The sequence below is a fragment of the Chiloscyllium plagiosum genome, unplaced genomic scaffold (genome assembly GCF_037043375.1).
Source record: "Chiloscyllium plagiosum isolate Xiang-an unplaced genomic scaffold, Cpla_swu_hap1 HiC_scaffold_20, whole genome shotgun sequence".
NCBI classification, from domain to species: domain Eukaryota; kingdom Metazoa; phylum Chordata; class Chondrichthyes; order Orectolobiformes; family Hemiscylliidae; genus Chiloscyllium; species Chiloscyllium plagiosum.
In genome coordinates this window covers 73540690-73548914 of record NW_028270158.1, presented here as the reverse complement: position 1 = coordinate 73548914, position 8225 = coordinate 73540690, and the positions used below count along the sequence as shown (strand labels likewise).

The 8225-nt window shown below is 44.8% G+C and overlaps 1 non-coding gene across 1 annotated transcript; it reads right to left on the bottom strand.

Moving 5' to 3' along the window:
• Nucleotides 1-218: 218 nt before the first annotated feature.
• Nucleotides 219-290, bottom strand: trnah-gug (transfer RNA histidin (anticodon GUG)). The gene has a single exon. It is a non-coding gene; the product is annotated as a tRNA-His (tRNA).
• Between the last annotated feature and the right edge of the window lie 7935 nt (nucleotides 291-8225).

Below are 8225 nucleotides of genomic sequence, written 5' to 3'. Positions count from 1 at the left end.
TTAATGAAATGGGGGTGTGAGACGGAACGTTCAGTTAGTGATCGAAGGAGGGAGAGAAATTTTTGAGAACGGGTGGATTTGAATTCTGACATATGAAACACAGGGATGTGAGCAAGCAGAATTTGAAGGGAAAAGATCATCACCTTGGAGAAAATTACCATGTTAAAGCAACTGATTCCTTTGTGTTTCACAAAAACTGGGACACTTAGAGCGATTAGTGCCGTGACTCGGATTTGAACCGAGGTTGCTGCGGCCACAACGCAGAGTACTAACCACTATACGATCACGGCGTCCCACAGATGCGCACACGAGCAGCATGCAATAAGTACTGTATCACAGGAAATGTTAGGCAGCGCACCAAATGCACAATATCAGTGATGAGCGAACAGTGGCAGATACGTGGGAACTCAGAATGGGCTGACCGTTTAATATCGGTTCCCCCAGTGGCTGTGGTGATTCCATTATTTATATACTGTAGGCTGAGATAAATAGATTTCTCGAAAACATCAAAAACTCCGGGGACAGTGCAGGTGTTGTTGAAATGTATGCTTCAATAGTAATGCAGTTTAACATCGGCTACTTCACCAGTTTCCCCACACAAGGCAGTAACCACTGCTGCCACATAGTCCCAATTCCCAGCCCCAGAATCTGAGGAATGGAGTAGCGCAGTCGCGAAGATCCAACTGGAAGTCGGGATGGGAATGAGGTCGCACAGATACTCGAAAACTCCAGTGACACAACCGGTGAATGCAGGGCATTTCTATGACGGTTTTGAGGCGCAAGTAATTCCGAGGTTGGGAGTGCTCCTGGCCAAAGGTGGGAGACAAGGGAATTTTTTTTTCCCGTTTATAGCAATCTACAGAGCAGCTTGCTGAGACAGCTGAGTGCCACAACTGGAGCGTGAACGGCTGGTTTGAAGTTTGAACTTGCTTCACTATCACCAACTTGCCTGGAATGAATTTCCTTCACCATTTTCATTTCCAATTGTTTAATATCTCCCTGCAGTCTGCGGCGTTCTTCCTCATGGTTAATTGCATGACGAACTGTTGTATGATCTGCACACTGCTAAATCACGGCCACTACAAGTAAATATGAATCATTGATCTATATGAGAAAACAGTGAAACTCACTGCAGGCATGCTTTGTCGGTTTGCAGGCGACGCCAGAATTGTAGATAGTGAGGAAGATTATCGAAGTTTCAAAAGGATCTTCATCCAATGAGTCGTTGGACTGAAAAATGTAACATGGAGTTCAATCTGGATAAATGGAAGGTATTGCATTTTGGTACAACAACAAGTTGCGTAGTGTTGGAGAACACGGAAGCTCGGGGTGCAGGTGCATAATTCCTTGTAGTTTTCATCACCTACAGATAAGGTGGTTCAAAGGCATTTAACATACTTCCCTTCATTGTTCAGTCCTTCGTGTATAGGAGTCTGGACGTTATGTTGAAGCTTTGCAGGACATTGATGAGGCCTCTTCTTGAATATTATGTCCAGTTCCGGTCGCCCAGTTGTAGGAATGATATTATTCAGCTGGAGCAGGTTCAAAAAAGTATGCACGTATGTTGCTGTGTGTGGAAGGTTTGAGTTATAATGAAAGGCTGGATAGGCTGAGACTATTTTCAGCTTCGAGATCTGGGTGCTGGAAAACCACAACAGGTAAGGCAACATCCCAGGAGCAGGAGAATAATTTTTTTGCGCAAGTGTTCTTCATCAGGCTCTTCCCCGAAATGTCGATTCTCCCGCTCCTCAAATGCTGCATGACCTGTTGTGCATCCCAGCACAAAACTCTGGGTTCTGATCTCTCATCTCAGTTCTCACTGTCTCCTAGTTGAGACTGTTTTCACTCTAGGTTAGGGGTTTGAACGGCGACCTGACAGAATTTGGGAGAAGATTTGTAGCTCGGGTGCTCGTTGTTGTGGTTCTGTTCGCCGAGCTGGAAATTTTTGTTGCAAATGTTTCGTCCCCTGTCTAGGTGACATCCTCAGTGCTTGGGAGCCCCCTGTGAAGCGCTTCTGTGGTGTTTCCTCCGGCATTTATCGAGGCCTGTCCCAGCCACTTCCGGTTGTCACTCCGGCACACTGCAGCACACCAGAACTGCAAAAAGAGGAAGAGGAACACATGTACAAGGTATTCGCCAAAAACGGATATCCTCGCAATTTCATCAACAGATGCCTAAGGGAAAGACAACGGAACGAGGACATGCTGCAACCCAAAAGATTAACCACACTACCATACATGAGGAGCATTTCAGAACTGACAGCCAGACTACTGCGAACACTAGGACTTATAACAGCACACAAACCAACAGCCACCCTCAGACAACAACTCACCAAAACGAAGGACCCGATACCCAGCATGAGCAAAACTAATGTAGTGTACAAAATCCCATGCAAGGACTGCACAAAACACTATATAGGACAAACAGGAAGACAGCTAACGATCCGCATCCATGAACATCAACGAGCCAGGAAACGCCACGACCAGCTATCCTTAGTAGCCACACACGCAGACGACAAGCATCATGAATTTTGGGCGGCACGGTGGCACAGTGGGCGGCACGGTGGCACAGTGGTTAGCACTGCTGCCTCACAGCGCCAGAGACCTGGGTTCAATTCCCGCCTCAGGCGACTGACTGTGTGGAGTTTGCACGTTCTCCCCGTGTCTGCGTGGGTTTCCTCCGGGTGCTCCGGTTTCCTCCCACAGTCCAAAGATGTGCAGGTCAGGTGAATTGGCCATGCTAAATTGCCCGTAGTGTTAGGTAAGGGGTACATGTAGGGGTATGGGTGGGTTGCGCTTCGGCGGGTCGGTGTGGACTTGTTGGGCCGAAGGGCCTGTTTCCACACTGTAAGTAATCTAATCTAATCTAATGAATTCGACTGGGACAACACTACCATTATAGGGCAAGCCAAACAAAGAACAGCCAGGGAATTCCTAGAAGCATGGCACTCATCCAGAAACTCCATCAACAAACACATCGACCTGGACCCAATATACAGGCCACTACAGCGGACAGCTGAAACTGACAACCGGAAGCGGCAGGGACAGGCCACTTAAATGCCGGAGGAAACACCACATAAGCGCTTCACAGGAGGCTCCCAAGCACTGAGGATGTCACCTAGACAGGGGACGAAACGTTTGCAACAAACATTTCCAGCTCGGCGAACAGAACCACAACAACCTGACAGAAGTTTATGAATTATTGAGAGGCAAGTTAGAGTTAACGATAGCTGCCTTTTCTCAGGATGGGGATTTCAAGGTGAGAGGGCATATGTTTTTTTTAAAAAAGTCATGTTAGGCTTTTTTTTAAGGAAGGTGTTTTACGTGTGCAATTAACTTGCTGAGGAAGTGATGGATGAGGTATGTTTGCAACATTTAATGGACAATTGATTCCAAATATGAATGGGAAAGTGGGATTTTTAAAATAAATTTATTCATGCCTAGTACATCAGTTATTTCCCAGAGGACATTTAAGAGTCAACCGCGGTATTATACATCTGGAGTCTCCTGTGGGAAAGAGCAGTTGAATATGACAATTTGCTTCCCGAACTGGCATGAGTGAATCAGATGGGATTTTCCATACAACTGATTTAGGTCATCACGAGATTCTTCAATTCCAGGTGCTTATTGAATTCAAACTCCACCATCTGTCATGCCAGGACCTTAACTCTTTGTCCTCAAAATATTACCTGTTTTGTTTGGATTAACAACACAGTAATAAAACTACAAGGGCATTATAACCGCTCAACGGGTACAGGAGGAGGCAGATGGGAGTAGATTAGTTTGGCAGTATGTTCAGAATGGATTGGTTGCACTGACGGGCCTGTATGCCTTCATGCTGTATGACTCTATGATTGAAGCTATGGAGCAAATATCTGGTTGGGATTAACAGCAGCACTGACAGCATAATCGAACACCTGATGGGATATGTAATCCTGCTGGAGTCTGGGAGGTTGTTTTGATCAGTCATCCCTTCCCACACAGGGGACTGGTGAACGGCCTCTCCCCAGTGTTACTGATTAAATGAGTTTCCATTTCTGTGGTTAATTGAATCCCTTCCAGCAGTTCCCACATTGCCCTGCTTTCTCTGCGGGATCAGTGTCCTTTTTTCTACACAGGGTGAACGATCCTTTCACATTGTGTCCACACAGGTACAAATCCCGTTTTCCATGTTGTTAATATGTTTTCATTCTTCCTTATTCACCCACAGGGTGTGAGTATCACTGGTCAGGACAACACTTATTTTTCGCCCCTCGTTCGTTGCTGTCTGGCTACACCACAAACCTGGGTGCGATCCCAGCCTCGGGTGTCTGTCTGTGGGCAGTCTGCACATTCTCTGTGTGTTTGCGTTTTTATTTCTCCCTCTGACCAAAGGTGTGCCTGTTACAGGGATCAACAATGGGAAATGCAGGCTCATGGGGCAGGGAATACCCTGGGGTCTGGTGGGATGCGCTTCCGATGTACCCTGTGAACTGGAAGGGCCGACAAGCCTGCTTCCCCACATGATGGGGATTCCTGAATTAAGGGTCAGCTCATGTTTTTTTTTCTGGTCCTGGAGTCTCTCGTAGGCCGGACTGGGTGAAGATGGTTGAATCCACTGCATAAGGGACATGAATGAATGAGATTGCAGGAAATTTAAATCATGATCTCTGTTCCTGAGGTCAGGCTTGCATTTCAGGTTTTATTCGTCGAACGTAAACATCACCTTTTCCGTGTTCCAGTCGCCAAGGATGACTAGTTTAAAATATCACCCCAACACCACCTTCTCCAGGTTGAAGCCTTGACTGTGTGGAAGAAACTGATACTGAGCAGATGCAAGCAAATGTAGTTGTCACCGCCAGTCTCAGAAACACAGATCCAAATAGCAAAATCATTTTTTAAACCCACCACTGCAAAGTTAAGGGCTCATCACGCTCCACTTGTGCCACTCAGCTGTCTTAGAAAGATGCACCGGAAATCGCTATGGTAGTATAAACGGGGACAACCATTCCCTTGAGCAGGAGCACACTTAACCGAGGAATTTCTTGCGTCTCTGTACCATCACAGAAGGACAAGGCGCTCACCTATTGCATCACTGGAGCCAGAGAGTAACTCTGCGTACTCATTCCCATCCCCATTTCCAGTTGGATCTGGGCGGCTGTGCCGATGTTATGCTAAAATGCTATTGAAGCAAACATTTCAACAATATCCTGTACTGTCTCCCGAGTCTTTGATGTTTTGTCGAAATCGATCAATCTCAGTTTTCAACATTCTCATTCAATGGATCTCGACAGCCTCTGAGGACATCGAACTGAAAGATTCAGCTCATTCTCAGTTCCCACATGTCTGTCACTGTTCGCTGAGTAGTGATACTGTACATTTGCTGTTCTTCCGAACATTTCCTCTGCTAGTATACTTATTGCTGCTTGCAAGCATCCTGTTCTGTGGTTACTGTGATCGTGGTTGTCGGTATTTTGCATTGTGACCACAGCAACCTCGATTTGAAACCAAATCACGGCACTAAGTGTTCTCTCCGTTGTCCTTTTTGTGACACATGCTAAGATACTAATTGTTTTACCTTCAAATTCCGCTCTCTTACATCTCTGCGTTTCATAGATCAGGATTCAAACATACCCGTTGTCGGAGATTTCTCTCCTTCCCACGATCATTAAACCTCCTTTCCGTCCCACCTCCCATTTCTCTGGGGCAATGCTCAATCTATCACTCTCTTTCACATTCATACTGTTCTGTCTGTGCTACTGTTGTTGGGTGAACGTGCCCCAATACCACCATCGGGACCTTCAAACAAATCGATCCATTTGGATACCGGGGTTGTGAAATCAATCCCCATGTAGCAGCTTTTACTGACCAGAGACAATTGTAGCGTCAGGCTCATGGAAAATACCAGGACAGATTTGGTGAAAATACATTTTATTGTTAAAGATCAGCTTTTATGGCTTTCTGCGTTGGTCTTGTGATAATTTCATAGGACTGATAATCCAGAGACCGAGGTAATAGTCTGGGTACTCGGGCTTGAATCCCATCATGCCATAATTGTCAAATTCGGATTAAAAAATTATCTGCAAGGAAGAATCTAATGACTACTATAGATCCATTGACAATTGTTGAAAAAAAAGTCTGTTTCACTGATGTCATTGCGGGATGGAATTTGCTATCCTTACATGGCCTGGGCTGCATGTGACTTCAGACCCATAGCAATATAGTTGAGTCTCAACTGCCCTCTCGGCAATTAGGAATGGGTAATAAATGCTGCTTAGCTAGAATCGCCCTCATACAAATCCAGAAATTTTAAAACAAATGCTCATTATGCTCAAGCAAGAGTGTTGTTTGCAGTTTTGCAAGTCACATTATAGCAGGGATGTGATCATACTGAGAAAATTGCAGGAGATATTTACCGGGATACTGTTTGGATTACAGAGTTTCAGTTGTGAAGAAAGACAGGACAGAGTGGAGTATTTGTTACAGTGCAAAGGAGATGTGTACACGACATGATTGAGTTAGGGCACGGACAGGGTTGAATAAACGAGTTTCCCATTGATGGAGGGATCGATCAGCAGGGGCCAGAGACTTAAGGAGAAAGACAGAAACGTTTGAGAAGATGTGCGAAAAAGCTTTATCAGCTAGTGGGTGGTTGGAATTTGGAAAACACTGTCTGCATTTTTCAGAGCGGCAGAAAGCTTCATAACCTGAATAAATATTCAGATGTGAACTTTTGATGCCAAGACATATAAGGCTGTGAGGTAAGCATTCTGAAATGGATTCAGTTCATTAGGCAGTTGTTTTTGACAAGTGTGGCCACATTTGGTTGAAGGGCCTCCTTTGACACTTGTGCCCTCGGTCGTATAATGGTTAGTGTCCCCGCCTGTCACAGGGTTCAATTCTACGCTGGGGACATTGTAAACGTTTTAAAACTGTCGCTCCATTCCCAAGTGCGGGTATTGATACCTGTCCTTCCATTCTCGATGAGGCATATCACACGAAGGACAGTGCTGCCTGAATAAAGGTGGGGAAGGACTGCAACTCTCAGGGAGGCAGAGTGTCAGTGAACGGCCAAACACGTGACTTCTGCAAACTTCACCTTGTGACTGTGTTGGAATGAAAAGCATTTGACAGACTTGTTCCGGATTGAAGTGTTTACAAGAAGCAGGAAGCTGAGGAAGAAACAACATAAACACATTCAAGTATGAGTGCAGAAACATTTCCCGCAGCACGAATTAAATTGTAAAGGACAGAGTGGCGTTTCGATACAGTGAATTTGGGTTCATTTGTTTTGATGAGGCTATTACCAGGGTATAAAACCATTAAAAATGATACAGCATTTGCTCAGTATGATGGAACATTGTCTCAGTAATTCGCACTGCTGTTCAGAGGGAGGGTTAGGTTGATTGGCAAAGTTAAATTGCCCTCTCGTGTCCAGGGATTGAATTAAGTAAGTTAGGTGAATTAGCCATGGGTAACGCGGGGATAAGGTCAGCAGTCACAGGACGTCAGGTTATACTCCAACAGGTTTATTTGAAATCATAAGAGGGAGGGATTTCCCTTCTTCAGGTGAAATATAAGGAAATAGGGAGGGGAGCTAGGTTTGGTTGAGATGCTCTTCAGAGAGTCAACACCGACTAAATTGACTGAAATGCTCTTCCTGCACTGTAGAATTTAGTGATTCTATGAATTGTTAATGACGGTGTTTACTGAGGTGTATAGCCATTAGATAAGATGCTGATGGGGGTGTACTGAGGATGAGATTTTATTCACTTGTCTTCTTTGAAAATTGAGAACAGTTATCCCTGATCCAAGGAAGACTTAATGGGGTTTTCAGGTTATGAAATGTTTGGACAGAGTAAATAGGTGGAAAATTCCCTCTTTCAAGTAAGTGAACATCTAGATGTCAGGCATTCAATACCTTTGATAAACCCTTTGAAGGACAAAGCAATGATGAGAACAGAATCGCTGTCACTCCGAGAATCTGTTTTTTCGAAATATTTGGACATTTGGTGACATACAAGGAATAAATTTCACAAGGAGAGAGACAGCGTGTGGCTAGGTAAAGGTGTAGGGTTGGCGTGTAGTCGGTCGGAAGTTGCGGGGAAACAATGTCTCAGTTGGTTGACTTTAAATGTAAAGACATTTATTTAATGTGTGCAGCTGAATAAGATTCGGGTCCAAAACTCTGCATTTTGAAAGATTTGGCATAATATTCCACCTAAAGCATTGTAAATGGAACTGAGT